This window comes from Benincasa hispida, chromosome 10, assembly GCF_027475165.1.
Source record: "Benincasa hispida cultivar pf3 chromosome 10, pf3_genome.v1.1, whole genome shotgun sequence".
Classification (NCBI taxonomy): Eukaryota; Viridiplantae; Streptophyta; class Magnoliopsida; order Cucurbitales; family Cucurbitaceae; genus Benincasa; species Benincasa hispida.
In genome coordinates this window covers 32,705,451-32,722,116 of record NC_143487.1, presented here as the reverse complement: position 1 = coordinate 32,722,116, position 16,666 = coordinate 32,705,451, and the positions used below count along the sequence as shown (strand labels likewise).

At 31.4% G+C, this 16,666-nt stretch overlaps 1 long non-coding RNA gene across 1 annotated transcript; it reads left to right on the top strand.

Moving 5' to 3' along the window:
• Window positions 1–2,683: 2,683 nt before the first annotated feature.
• LOC150033274 (uncharacterized) lies at window positions 2,684–4,033 on the top strand. The gene is made up of 2 exons (XR_016523660.1): window positions 2,684–2,843; window positions 3,623–4,033. It is a non-coding gene; the product is annotated as an uncharacterized LOC150033274 (long non-coding RNA).
• The last annotated feature ends 12,633 nt before the right edge of the window (window positions 4,034–16,666 follow it).

The following is a 16,666-nucleotide window of genomic DNA, read 5'->3' as shown; positions in this document are numbered from 1 at the left end:
TACATATTGATGTTGGTGAGATACAACCTGATGGTAATGTACCAGATCATGTTGATGATGATGATCTTAATAAGTATTCATCTGATGAAGAAATTCATGAGGAAGATGTATATAAGGAAGTGATTCATGGAGAAGTTCATGAGGAGGGAAAGCAATCTATTCCCCAAGTGGAAGATAAGCTCGAAAGTCCACCAGAGTGCGTAAACATTTAACAAAGTATCCAAACTCAGAGTTCATTCTAGTTAGTGAAGATGGAGAGCCAAAGAACTATCAAGAAGTTTTGTCTCATGATGAAAGAGACCAGTGGCTTGATGCAATGAAGGAGGAGATAAATTCTTTGAAAAAGAATGGAACCTATGACCTAGTGAAGACGCCAAATGGCAATAATGTATTGAAAAACATATGGGTTTCAAGTACAAGAAGGATGGCGAGAAGATAGTAAGGTACAAATCCAGACTAGTGAATAAAGGATGTAACCATAAAAAGGGCATTGACTTTAATGAGATCTTCTCTCCAGTGATCCAAATGACATTCATCAGAATAATGTTGGAATTAGCAGCAAATCTTGATATTGAAATAGAGCAACTTGATGTAAAAACTTCTTTTTAATATGGTGACTTGCATTAAGAGATTTACATGGAGCAACCTGAAGGATTTGAAGAAAAAGGGAAAGATAAACTTGTTTTCAAGTTGAAGAAGAGCATTTATGGGTTTAGACAGACACCAAAGCAGTGGTACAAGAAATTTGATTCATTTATGATAAGCAATGATTTCGAACTATAGCTAATTATTGTGTGTATTTTAGAAAGTTTCCTGTAGGCAAATTCATCATTCTTCTTTTATATGTAGATGATATGTTGATAGTTGGACAAGACATAGATATGATTGAAAATTTGAAGAAAGACTTGTCCAAGTCATTTAACATAAAAGATTTGGGTCCTGCAAAGCAAATGTTAGGTATGAAAATTGCTTGTGATAGGAAAGTTGGAAAATTGTGGTTGTCCCAGGAGAAGTATATTGAATGGTTGCTCGAGAGGTTCAATATGAAGCATGCTAAGCCTGTTAGTACACTGCTAGCAACTCACTTTAAGCTAAGTAAGAGTGCCCTACAACAGAGAAATAGAAAGAAGTTATGTCATTCATTCCTTACTCTTCTGTTGTTGATTCTTTGATGTATGCTATGGTGTGTATTAAATCTGATATTACACATGAAGTTAATCTAGTGAGTCGTTTTCTATTCCATTTAGGTAAGACTCACTGGGAAGAAGTGAAGTGGATCTTCAGATACTTACAGGACACCTTCAAATTGAGTTTGTGATATGGAGGTGGTAAACCTATGCTTGAAGGCTATATTGATGTAGACATGGCAAGTGATCTTGATAACAAAAAGTCTACATCAGATTATGTGTTTATATTTTTAGGGGGGAGCCATCTCATGGAAGTCCAAGCTACAAAAAATTCGTAGCATTGTCCACAACTGAGGCAAAGTATATTGTAGCAGTGGAAGCAAGCAAGGAAATGTTATGGTTTAAAAGGTTCCTTCAAGAGTTGGGTTTGAAGCAAGGTAAGTATATAATATTTTGTGATAGTTAGAGTACTATGGTCGTAATGAACACATTGACATTGTATATCATTAGCTATGAGATGTAATTGAAGAGAAGAGATTGAATCTAAAGAAAGTCCATACTAACAAGAATAGTATAGATATGTTAACTAAGGTAGTTCCCATAAGCAAGATTGAGCTTTGTAGTAAGCTTTTCAAGAGGAGGTCTAAGCAATCATGGATGTGATTGAGTCTTCTCCGTGTTGGGCTGGAGGGGGAGATTATTGTGGATGTCCAGCCCACTGGTTGTACAAGCAAGACTTTATTTTAAACTTGTCTCTTTTTAGCCCAATTAGGCCTAGTTTTTAGGTTGGGCCATGTTGAAAGCCCTAGACTTTTTTTATATGATACGGAGATGAGCTAAAGAAAAAAGATGGTGAAAAAGAAGCAAAAATTGAAGAGAAAGACAACAGTTTGATTTTTCAACAATAGCTTCCACAAAATTATCGATTGTTAGGGTTTGAACCATTGGATGGCGCTGAAATTTGGTCATCATGTTCAAGACACATAGGGTCTCTTTCTGAATGGTTGGATCATTGTTTGGAGCTCTGATTTTTCCGTAATCGTTGTCAAACATAACCTATAAAATTAGGTAATTTTCATTCTTTTTTATCTCTCAAAGTGTTGATCTTTTATATATAAGAGTATTGGTGAATAATGAACCTTTGTATGACTGATTCAGGTTCTTTTTCCCTCAATTTTACCATAATAAGAGAAGTTATGCTCTTTGTTTTTAGTTTTCCATAATTTTGTGGTTTATTGCTGTCTATTGTTGGTTGATTTCTTGGTGATTATTTTGTGATTTACTTGTAGTGTTTTGGAGAATAATTATTTGATTGATTATTTTGGAGGAGATCCTAGTGAATTGTTGTTATATTATTTGGGTCCAATCAATTCTAAATTAAAGATTTTATGAATTTGAGCATATATGAGACAAAAAAAAATCGTCAATTCATGCGGCTGAAGCTAAGCATTCTAATCAAGTAAGCACATTCTCCAAAATATAATGTTGCATATTTATCTCACGGAACCCTCTTGTGTCTTGTCCTTTGGGCGGCTTTAAAATATATATGTAGCTCCCAAAGGCACATAGTAGTATAATACTTGTACAACCCCTTAAGCTTTTCTTCTCAAGTAAAAATGAAGTCCAAAGGTTCTTTGTTACCATGTCTTCTACTTCTGTCTGCTTTAGTTATCTCATGGGCTACACAAGTCCACACAAGTCCAGATGAGAAACAAGGTATTTAATTTTAAAACACACGTCGTTTCCTTTTACTTTTGTTTGTTGAAACTTTTATAACCTACTTACGAAAGGATGCATGCTGCATGAAAATAAAATTAAGAATCTGATAAGAGTAATACTTGGTCTGTCTACCATAATCTTTTAAAATATCCAACTCATCCATAAACTTTTTGAGTCGTTTTGAGATCATTCTTTAGCTCACCAAATCGAGTACATTGATTTGGGCGTTAACTCAAATCTAAACCTCTTCATTAGTCGATTATTTGGGACCTAAGATGCTATTTATTATCCCCAACCAATTTGTTATTTTCTTGACCCGATAGCTTCTAACTTTATTTTATGTTGGTTATACCTTTCATTCCAAAATCATCCATATCAATATCAATTCTTTAATTTTTCTTTTCAAATGTATATGTACATGCACTTTAATAAAAAATAAAAAATAAAAAATTAGAGATGCATCTTAGACAACATTCATTTTATTTAATTGTCTAATCATAATTTATCATCATTTTTAAAATATTGTTCAAACTTTTTTTTTTTTTTTTGTAGAGTGAGATGGGCAAAGAAAGATACCTTCTAAATATTGATCTTCGCTGTGAGAAAAAAAAATTGTATGCATTATAGGTTGCATCCATTTTTAGGAAACTCCCAATTTATCATGTGCAATATCTTTATAAATTCTGATGTGTAATTAAGGTGAGTTAAAAGAAATTAAATATTGCTCTAAATTGAATTACTAATTCTCATAGTCCCGACAATATCTGTGTATTTAGTTTCAGCGAAGGATGTAGCACATGGAGACGCCGATGTCAGTTATGAAGATAGGAAGTATGCAACAGGACCGCCGTCAGGGTGGACGGGAGGTGGTGTTGGCGGCGGCGGCGGCGTGTGGAGAGGAGGCAGGGGGAAGGGTGGCGGTAGAAAAGGAGGAGGCAGAAACTGAGATCTCAATATACATGCGTGTTTGAAAAAATCAGAGTACGCGTCTATATAACACAAGTATAACCAAGAAAGCTTGAATAATTCAGGAAGCGGAGTTATTCCAACAAGCTTTTGAAGCTCTGGGTTCCCCTCGTGACGCATGTCTATACTTTTTTTGTTTTTTTTGAGACCTTATGCTAACTGTTATATGTAAACATTACCGGCATGTGTAAAATAAATATAAATAATGGCGTTCAATATTATACTCTCTGTTCTCCCTTTTTAAGCTTTTTCTCAATTATTAGCGGTGTAATTTGTCGTTTTTCCAATTTACATTCAAGTTTGGAGGGAAAAACAAAAAAACTAAACAAATATCAATTTATACCCTATAATTTTGGAGGTTATATTGATTTAAACCCTAAATTAATAATCGTATCAATTTAAATTCCAAAATTTTCATGAGTCTAACCATTTAAATCTTTCGTTAGTTTTAGTTAAATAAACATTATGTGAAACTTATAATTTTATTAATTAAATTTCAAAAATTACACAAGAGGATCAATTTAGATTCTTAGTTAAGATTTATTTGAAATTATCTATTTAAACAGGGGTATTCAAATAATCCAACAACCTAAATAATCCGGACTATCCAATCCAAAATGTAAAGGTTGGGTTGGATTAAAATTTTTCTATTTTTGTTGGGTTGGATTGGGTTGTGAGTTGACTAAAAAGAAATTTGGATTGACCAACCCAACCCGAATTTTATATATATATATATATGAAGTTTAAAGTTTCATTACTTTGTGTTGATTAATTTGTGAATTTTTAATATTTTTTCTTTTAAAATTGTTGTTATATTTATCTTTGTCTAAAGTTTGCAATAAATATCATAAATATTTGGTATTTAGCATTTAAATTTTATGAGATTTTAGTTATTAGTCATTTATAGTGTATACATTTACATATTTTTAATTAAAAAGAAAAAAAATTATAATCCAACAACCCAACTCAATCCAACCCGAATTTTCGGGTTAGTCTAAAAAACACCATCAACCCAATCCGACCCAACTCATGTACACCCCTATTTCAAACTATAATTGTCAAATTTTGTTTAATCGACATATGTAGAAGTATATACATATGTAAGAAATTATGCATTGACAATTTTCAAATATAATCCTAATAAAGGTTCTAAATTGATTCACTTATAACAATTTACATTGAAATTTGGAAGGAAAAAAAAATAATATTGCAATTCAAAGATATCATTTTGGTTTTCAACTTTTATTTTCTATGTCGGAATAATATTTTTAAGCTTTGAGTTTGGTTTCAATTTGATCTATATGTTTTAAAATGTTATGATCTTATTCCTAAAATTTGTGTTTGGCATTTCAATTTGATCTCTAAATTTCAAAAGTTACATTTTTTACTTTTCACTAAATACTCAATTTCAATTTTTTAGCATTAATATATATTAATTATTAGTTTAAAATAATTTTAATTTTAATTTTAATAGAAAAATAATGGAACTTAACTCATTATAATTTTTTTAAAGTAAATAATAGACATTATCATTAAAGACATAAAATACGTATATAGTAACAAAATTTGAGATTAAATGTATACATCTTGAATCTTAGGCATCAAAATGAACCAGAACACAAATCTCAATATATAGTTGTAACATTATCAACTCTATGAATTAAATTAATATCAAATTTAAAAATTAAATAATAAAAATATAGTATTTTGAAATTTCAAGATCAAACCTTAACTAACCCAAAGCTTTGGATAAAAAGACAAAAATCCTTTTGTCTAAGCCCTTTTTTTTTAAAAAAAAAAAAAAAAAAAAATTATCGTTCAACATCAAAATTCAGCCATAAGTGTATTCGTTTTAGTTTAGATATATATTGTGGAGGAAAAAAGCAAAAAAAAATAATAATAATAATAATAAAACTTATTACAACAAAAAGAAAAATATCGTTTTGGTTTTTAACTTTTATTCATTTTAGTCAATTTAGGTAACCTTGAATGCCAATTTATATCTAGTTCCTCTTCAAAATAATAATAATAATAATAATAAAAAAACTTAGCTTGACAATTATCAAGTACATATTTTTTTTTTTTGAAGTCAACCATTTATCTTCATAACTCCATATAATATACTTTGTGTGTGTATATATATATATATTTTTAAAAGTCCGTATCAATTATTAATATATATTTAAAGTTAAATTAGATAAAATAATTATAAGAATAAGACAGGTTTTTTGTTTTAAACATTTAGGCCAAAATAAGACTCAAATTCAATTAATTATCAGAAATATATAAGAATAATAAAATAAAATAGAAATTATTTCAAAATTAAAAAGAAGAGATATGGTGAAAATAAAGTAAAGAAGTATTGTAGAAATATTTAAAAAGTATTTAGGAAAAAAAAAAGCGATCACACTATGGAGAGTTCGCAGTGGCAGTGGTACGCCCATAATTATATTATCATTAAAATTAAGTTATATGCTTCTTTTTTGTTTTTAAAAAAAAAGTTATAGATTTCTCAATGTGAATATTATCATTTAATCCATAAAAAGTACAATATGGGGAAGAGCAGAGAATTAAACTACTGACATCTTAATCATACATCTGCATACTAGTTGAGTTATATTCACTTTATCGATATTACTTTTAATATTGTGAAAATGAATATAGCTCAACTAACATAAAATTTGTAGTATTAACCTCCAGATTAAAGTTTCAATTCCTCCACTCACAATCACAATATTATATTCAATATTTATGTTAAATTATCAATATCATTTTCATAGTTAATTTCAATATGGACTAAATGGTTTAAACGTTGAAATTTATTCTTCATTCTCGATTATACAAAAAATTCTTTCATTGTCCTGGCAACTACTATTATCGACACATTTTATAAAGTATCCCCATATCTCACTCACTGGCTTATCGGCTTTAGGACAAGTGGGAAATTTTCGAGATTTATACCATAAAATCTCATTAATTAGTTGTTTGATATAATAGTTGATTATTCTAAATATGTAATAATGAGTTATCCATTACAATAAAAATCCAAGGTTATTTCATGAGACTTGAACAGTAAGTATGTAGTTGATATACAAGTGAATAATGTTCAAGTGATAGCATAAAGGATCTATAGTATATAGATAAGTTGATAAGACCCACTTTGTAAGAGTTACAAACGATTTGATTCAAATTATTCATGTGGAGATATGCGAATAGGGGTATCCCATATAATGAGTTTATATAAGACCTGACTACAAAATCATTAATCTCTTTTTGTAACATCGTTGGCTGAAGAGATTAACATTTTATAGGATGATCATATGTAACTCGATCTCAATCTTAAGTGAGTTATAGACTCCTACCTACGAGGGCTTGTCCTTTAATTTGTATGGATAAGAGTGGCCCGTATCGTCGACTCTATATGTCTATCATTTTGGGGACAACACCGAGTGGAGAGGGGAATATAGCTTCACAAGATGGAATTCACTTCTTCCCGACTTTAGGGTAAAGTAGATGATTTGTACCCTTAAGTGTTGAATTCAGGTCTTGAACAATGGACCCCTCCCTCTCATTGGCCTGAAAGAGATTTTGTTTATAGTTGGACTATAAACATGTTGTTCATTAGATGATCAGTGAGACTTAAGGAGGAAGAGATAATATAGGAGTAAAACGGTAATTTGACCCAAGTATAATTACGAACAACTCGTGAATGATGATTTACTTGTAATGATTATATCAATGAACACAGAAATATATCTACAGTGTTAAGAGTGCAACTATAGGTCTTCATTGGAGTGACACATAGTTAATGAATGTTGATTAACTGAATTAATGAGTTTGATTAATTAATCTTGAATAATTAATCTTGAATCATTAAATCTTCTAATCTGTAAGTTTATTAGGTCTCCTGCTAGCTCGCTAAGGGTAAAACAAGGATCAAATTGCTTTGGAATAATTTGAATTGTTCAAATTACATCAGGGATGGTTTATTAATTATATAAGATACAATTAACATAATTTATATAAATACATTATAATATAAAGTTAATTTTGAATACAATTAAAAATCTATATAATATGGGAGAGTAATATGTTTGAAGAAGATTCAAATATTATTTATATGAATTAGATTCTTATAAAAACCATAGATTATAGTTAATATGAATAAGATTCATATTAAAATTATATGCTAAGAGAGATATGCATTTTAATATGATTCAAGTGCATTTAATAATAGTGATTAATTAATTAGATCAATCAATTATTAGTTAATTTAATTTAAATTAAATATTATTTTAATTTAATATTAATTAAGAGAAATAAAACTTCTCTGCAGTTGCAGGGGAGTGGAGAATGTATAAGAGGGAATTACTCCCTCTCATCTCTCTCTATGTTCTTTTAAAAAAAAGAATGCAAAATGTCTGTATTTGGAGAAATGAGAAAAAACGATACATACGTACAGAGGACTTCTCTATTATTTTATCTCTCAATTCTAAGAAAAGTTTCTCTAAAATTTATATGTATTCTTAATCTTCTAAAACCGTAAAGTTTCCACAAAATGTAGATCTTTGTCGGCGAATAGTGAGGAAGACTCTTGTGGTGATGTCCAGTACTATACATTGTTCGTGTGGCTCTTATTCAAGATCGGGAGAAGATTGAAGATAGTTCTTCAAGGGTAAGTTATACTGTAATCCTCTCCTTATATTGTTTCGGTAGAGAAAAAAGCATGCTTAATGAGGTTTGATACTTCTCTATATTTTATGTTTTTCAATCAACAATTAAAGGCAAGGAGACTAAATGCTTCTCCTGGGATTTGATCCATTCAATTCTCTTAAGTGCTGATTTTGGATCTTGAACATGAAAGGAAACCAGTGATTGTTTTACAGCGAAAGCAGGGATCGATCCTATTTTTTATTTTCACAGAATTTCAGAATTACAGAAGCATACAAAGAGATGTTTCATTTTTAAATAAAAAATTTACACCATGCTTAAAACATAAGAAATTTGGAAAGAGATCTACATACCCTTGAAGCCAACTTCTTCATGAATTCCCTCGAATGAATCTCGAACCTCTTCGATCTCCAAATGGTAGACACCACCACAAAAGGGAACCTTGTGTATTCTATTGGGTTGAGAATTGGCAGGAGTTGTGAGCTTTGCCCAAGATTTAGAAGAGGGAGGAGAGATTGAGAGGGAAAGGAGTTTTTTTTCACATAGAGAACTCTTCTCTGTGATTTTTTTCTATAGAGAGAACTTTTCTCAGAGAACCAAGGAGGAAGATGATCACTGAACCGTTTAACCACACCCAATTTCCACTGCACGTAATTCGTTGATAGAATTAGGGAGAGTTACTAACTCCCTCCCTTTAATTAAATTAAATTAAATTATTATATACATATATATAATAACAACCTTATTATATATATATATATATACACTATATGTTATATAAAATATAACACATAACCTATAGTTTTATATTGTATCAAATATAATATAACCTATAATTTTATTTTCTCTCAACAATGCATGACATTTAATATAAATCATATTTATACTAAAATCACTTATATGAATCTCATCCATATAATTATTATTCGAATCATATTCAAATATTTAATCCCTCTCAATATTTATGGTATTTAATATAAATTATATTTATATTAAATTTAATTATATGAATCTTATTCATATAATTAGTATTTGAATCATATTCAAATTCCTCTCAAATACTTTATATTATAATGTATCAAATACATTATATTAATTATATCACATATAATTAATTCTCTTAGTAAATTTGTACAATTCAAATTAATCCAAAAATTAATTATCAATTAAATCCCTGTTAAGCTACAGAGGGGATCTCATGGACCCACAGATTGAAGCTCCAATGGTGCTTAGGTAATTAATTAAACCCTTTAATTAAATTACCCACGGTCGTTCCACTAAAGACGACAGTTGCACTCTTCGCACTACAGATATATTTCTGTGTCCATTGAATATTTTAACCAATTAATAGTGCGATGACCTTCACAAATTGCTTGTAAATACAATTGGACCAAATTTACCATTTTGCCCATGTAGTTACATCTAACTTCTTAAGTACCACTGATTCCTCTAATGAACAATAAGTCATAGTCTAACTATGACTAAGTCCCTCTCAGGGCAAGAGAGGGTGTGGTCAAATTGTTCAAGCTCCGGATAGACCTTAAGGGAATAATTTTTCTACTTACCCCGACATTAGGGAAGGAGTGAATTTTGTCTTGTGTAGCTGTGTTCCCAGCTCCTCAATCAAGCGAATCCCCAAAATGGTAAACTTTCTGGCCACTCTCACCCATACAAATCAAAGAACAACCTTCATGAGTAGGAGTTCATAACTCACTCAGGATTTAAGTTATGTCACCTATGGTCATCCTGGTGAAATGTAAGTCTCTATTATTAAGGGTGTTATATAATGAGACTAATCATTTTGTGGTCCGGTCTTATACAAACTCTTTGTATAGGATACCCCCACTCACATGTCTGCACATGAATGATCAGAATCAAATCATTTGTAGCACTTTAAAACATTTGTAATATCTACAAAGCGGGTCGTATCCATAGTGTCACTAGGATAAGGTACCCAACCTTATCCATCTACTACAGACCGTTTAGGTTATTATTTAAATAAGATCCATTTGTATGTCTCTACATACTTGTTGAAATTACATAAAATAACCTAGGGTCTTAGTTTAGTGGATTGAGTGTATGCTCATAAAATAACAATTATTTTATCAATAAGAACTTGTTTATACAATATTTACGAACCACAAGAATACAAGAGATTTAGGACATAAATCCCAACAGAACAACGGTGTAACAACCCGACCTTTCAAGTACTTTATCAAGGGTCGTTACTCATAAATACACATTTAAAACCCAAACATTTTGACCATTGAGAAAAATAAAATTCATTAAAACAATAAAGATAGTTTTCTAAAATAAATTAGAAAATTAATAAATAACAAATAAGTAAAACCTTTGTTCGGAGCCCCTAAAAACATTTACAAAGAGAATATTCAAAACAATAAAATATTTGTTGGGTTGTATGTCCTAAAACTCACAGTTTGTAGAGTTAAACACTTTCTATTATTAATAAAGATGTTATTCAACATTACTTCAGTTGTTGGAATACATAAACAAGCAACGGAAGAAACTAGGATCATTAAGTATTCTAATTCATTAATTTTGACATTAAAATAAGTATGTTCATAGGGTAATAAGATGGTTTCATGAAACACATACCTTTGAAGAATTCCTCTCTGAACCAAGTTGCTCCTCACATATTCTCAGCTTCAAATCTACAGTGAATCACCAAGAGATCTTCTCTACCATTCTCAGTCTTGAATTTGAGTTGTGGAACTCAAGATTGAAGTGAATTTGGTGATGAAGTTTGGAGGGTTTTTAGAGAAGATGAAGAACACAACAGAAAACTAATTTTTCTATCATTCCGTCCTTTAATCCTTTCAAATTGAAGAGTTTTATCAACTCTACTCATGCAAGCACATTTGAACATTGTCAATGCTAGCTATAAATTGATGTTGAAGTGGCCTAGGTGGTGAATTGAATTGGACACGCCTCCTACTTGATGGAAGCTAGAGATTTCCACTTCAATTAACTTTAATTAATTCTAAAATTAATTAAAACTTACTTTAATTAATTCACTATTAATTAAATCCAAAATTTTCAAAAACCAATTTCTCAAATTAAATTGAAATTGAAAATTAATTTGATTTTTAATTAATTAAACATATTTAATTAAATAATAATTTAATATCAAATATTAAATTAATCACACACCTAATTTTAAATATGAATCCAATTCATCTAATTAATATTTAAATCAATATTTAAATACTATTAACTCTCCAATTTCATTTAATTTTGATAAATTAAACGTTTAATTATATCCAATATAATTGTTCAAAACCCTAAATTCAATTTAAACATTTCAAATTGAAATTCAATTTGGACACTTCATATTGATACAAATTTATTCAATTTACTAATTCAAGGTGTTCATGTTTTACGAGCTAGTAGAGGGACCTTATGGACTTACAAATCATCAGCTCCAACGATTTGAGATTAATTGGCTAAAACTCTTTAGACTGAATTAATCAATATTCGTTAACTACCGAGTCACACTACTTTAGCTCGATAGTTGCACTCTGCTCACTGTAGATATATTTGTATCTACTTGATTTAACCATAATCAGTAAGTCGACCCTTCACAGGTTGTTCGTAATAACGGTTGGGTCAAATGCTATTTTACCCCCGAAATTACGTCTTACTCCTTAAGTTTCACTAATTCTCTAATGAACAATTGGTTTGTGATCCAATCACTAAACCGGATTCTTTTCGGGCCAATGAGAGGGTGGGGTCCCTTGTTCGAGACCCGGATTCAGCACTTAAGAGAACAACCTTTCTCCTATCCCTCAATTGGGTAGGCGTGAATTCCGTCTTGCACCTTATGTTCCCCGCTATCTACTCATTCTTACCCTTGAAATGGGAGGCTTATTGAGCTGACGCTGTTAAGTCAACTCTCACCTATGCAAATCTAAGGATAATCCCGAATAAACAAGAGTTCATAGTTAGCTTAGGATTAAGATCGAGTTGCCTAGGTCATCTAAGTGAAATAGTCAGTCTTAAACCATAAACAACATTATAATGTAAGGCTGACTTATTTCTTGGTTCGATCTTACGAAAACTCATTGCATAGGACGCCCCCACTCCTCATGTCAATACATGAACAAATCAGGATCACCTCGTTTGTAGCACCTTACAACAAATTGTAACAACTACAGAGTGAACTGCATTCGATAGTGTTACCAGAATAAGGCACCCAATCTTATTCGTCTACTATAGATCATTTTGAATATTTATTCGAATCTAATCCACTTTTATATCTCCACATAAAGTTCAAGTATTCATATAATAGCCATGGATCTTAGTTTATTAGATTTAGTCTTTACAAGTGCAATTTACAAATTCAATAACAACTTTATTGAAGAAATGTTGAATAACATTTTTATTTGATAATAGAAAATGTTTAACTCTACAAACTCATGAAACCATCTTATTACCATATGAACATGCTTATTTTAATGTCAAAATTAATGAATTATAATGTTTAATGATCCTGGTTTCTTCCACTGCTTATTTCTGTATTCCAACAACTGGTATCAGAGCATCATTTAAGCATTTAATTCAGTTTAATTTTGGTTTAGTGGGTGTTTTTCATAAGTTGTATGAAAATGATGAATTGATATGATTTTTCTAAGTTTTGGCATTGTTTTCTCTTCAATTATGTTGTAATTCTTGTAATTGGCTCTTGTTTGATGGCCTTAATGTGTGATTAACTGTCTGTAATTCAATTGGAGTCATTAGAGTTGCAATATTAGGATGTAATTGAAGAAAGAAGTGAAGAAGGTCGAGCAGCAGGAATTGGACTTTCAGTCACTGCACAATACTTGATGGTACTTGATGCTCATACTCGATGGTATTTTATGAAATACTCGATGCATGATGCCATACTCGATGGTACGCAGTGTCATACTCAATAATATTTTGTGAAATATTCGATGCATGATGCCATACTCGATGGTATTTGATGCTCATAGTCAATGGTATTTTGTGAAATACTCGATGGTACTTGCATACTTGATGGTATTTAGTGAAATACTCGATGCACGATGGCATACTCGATACTTGAGGCCATACTAGATGCTTGATGGCATACTCGATGCTTGATGGCATACTCAATGCATGATGGTATTCGATAATTTTTGCCCGATTTAGTCTAATTTTGAGCATTGGATGTCCAGTTCGAAAGGTTCGGGTACGGTTCCAGGCAGTTCAAGCAATCAATAAGTGTTTTGGAGCCAGTTTTGCTAAATTTTAAATGTCTAACCCAATTTTATAACAACTTACAAAATTTTAGATATGCTAAGCATCCATAACATACATCAAAGGCATTCAACATTTAATATAAAATTTATATTAAAATATTTGAAACCCTATACATGCATACTATATATTATAACACTTTATAACATATTTTCAATGAATGTAACATGCTTCCTATGGTTAGATTTTAAATCTACATAGCATGCTTTTATGCACATACAAGATTTATTTAATTATAACATACATCACATGCATAAATAATTAATAAAAACTTATATGGATTTCATTTTTGTCGGTATTGACATGTAGAATGAAACTCTATCTTTATTCTATTCGCATCTGATTAATCAGTTCTTCAAAAAATCTATCAGACTATGTATGATGGAGTAAATGATTTGATCAATGAAATTGCATACATTCATCGTAGGGTTGTTGTGGCCATCAACCACATGCATCTATCGTATGGAAGTTGCAACTATCGATCGAATGCGTTCATCACTTGGAGATTGCGGCCATGGAATGATAACCATATATAGAAGGTCGATCGCAAGATGAGTGGAATATATTGATACTTCAGTTGAATCAAGCTCGAACGTATACTTTAAGAGTATCACAAGATAAGATGATGTGACATTACCCATACTGCGACAACGGCAGCAGTGAGACATAATGCAATCATGATTGCTGTCGGCGTTTAAACTCTATAAATAGCCCCTTGGACCTTCATTTCAAGGCATCCGAGCTTCTGCCTTAAGGCAGATGCTTGCGGTCACAGATGAGAGCATGAGTGAGATTTTCTTTGAGGATTCTTCACCTCCACAACCCATTCCGAGTGACGACCGGAGCCTTCGCTAGAGTTAGAGCTCAAGAGAGACATCTACACTATCCATCCATGGCACCACCAGCAGCCTTGACACATAGTCTTACATTTCCTTTCTGATCTCTGTATTGTATTACATTTTGGGCTTAAGATGCTTATATTTTGTAATCAATACATCTCTAAATTCCTTCAACACCAACTTCTTCATCCTCTTTATCTTTATCATCGTTTACCTTCATCGTTTATTTATCAAAGGCGATCACATACTCAATCGTGTAGCCTAGAGATAGGATGCATATAGCAACCCACCGAGAGGTGTGTGTTGTGCGAGTATAGTGAGTTAATCTTCTTTGCTTGGTGAGAGGCTGTAGTAACGCTTGTTGATGGGCTGTTGTAATGCTTGTCTATAAGTTAATTAGCCACATCTAACTGCCTGAGAAGGTAAGAGGTGGAACGCACTAAAGCAAAGTAATTGTTCCTAGAGATAGGCACGGTCTTATGCTGGCGCAATCATGCACCATAGAGATATAGTCATGCGTCTGACCACCGAGAAGTGTGCGATGCATTAGTGTGACCAGCAAGGATTACTCGAGCGATTTAAGTTAATGAACATTAATATGCGTTAACAATTGTTGCATATCTACCAATTCTCTTCGCAAGTCTTCCATTGCTCAATCTGTTTAGTTAGGAGTAGCAGTAGTGTGTAATCCATTAACTTCTTCTTTTTACTTTTATTCATCGCCTTAAACGCATTCCTTCGCAAGCACTATTGAGTTATAAGTCCCTATGTTCGACCTCGGATCACCTGAGAAACTTGTGTTCTCATTATACTTGGCGAGAAGGCAAGAAAACTTGTGATAGGAATGCATGTTCATTGCATACTAGACTCACATATTTTCCTTTCCAATGCATGACCTCCGACGCATGGGTACAAACGCATAGCATAAGACATGCATCATACAATAAATTGCGTTCTCCCTTAATTTTTTTTTTTATTATCAATAGGTACATTATTACTTTTTGCTAAAACTTGATTTCGATTTAGTTGCAATGTACTAATAAGAATATGTTTAAATTTTCAGCATGTCGAATTCTTCTAAAATACTCGCTTCCACTTTAATTAATGGTAAATATATTTCAACATGCAAATTACTAGCAAATGATGATTCAAAACAAGTTTTAACAGAGAATTATCCTCTATCTCCCAACTTATCTAAAGTTTTGAACAATATGGACAAGAATGAAAAATTCGAACGATAGAGTAAATGTGATTTACTAGTCATTAAAACATGCTTAGTGGAAAGCGATAAAAAGTCCTGGATAATAGATTCAGGTGCCGCTAATCATATCTGTATTTTCACTCAGGAAACTAGTTCCTGGAGACAACTTATAGAAGGAGAAGCATTCTCTAAGGTAGGGTACGGGGAGGTTGTTTCAGCTAAAGTGGTGGAAGATATGAAGTTATTTATAAGAGGTAGTTACATTATTTGAAAATTTTTATTATATTCCTTCTATGAAAAGGAATTTAATATCCATCTCATGTTTGTTAGAATAAAATTACAAAGTTTCTTTTGAAAACAATGAAGTGTTCATTACTTCGAAAGATATTAATATTTGTTCTGCAAAATTAGAAAATAACTTGTACATCTTAAAACTGACTGAGGAAAATCCATTTTGAACATAGAGATGTTTAAAACAATTGAAACTCAAAATAAGAAAAGGAAAGTTTCTCCAAATGCATATCTTTGGCACTTGAGACTTGGTCACATAAATCTCAACAGTATTGAGAGATTGGTGAAGTACGGTCATCTAAATCAGTTAGAATATAGTTTCACTACTGTCATGTGAATCTTTTCTTAAGGGTAAAATGACTAAAATATCTTTTTCTGGAAAAGGTCTTAGAGCCAAAGAACCCTTGGAGCTGGTACATTCAGACCTTTGTGGTCCGATAAATGTTAAAGCTAGAGGGGGGCATGAATATTTCATCAACTTTTCGATGATTATTCAAGGTATGATTACATTCACCTAATACATTATAAGTCCTATACACTTGAAAAGTTCAAGGAATATAAGGCAGAAGTTGAGA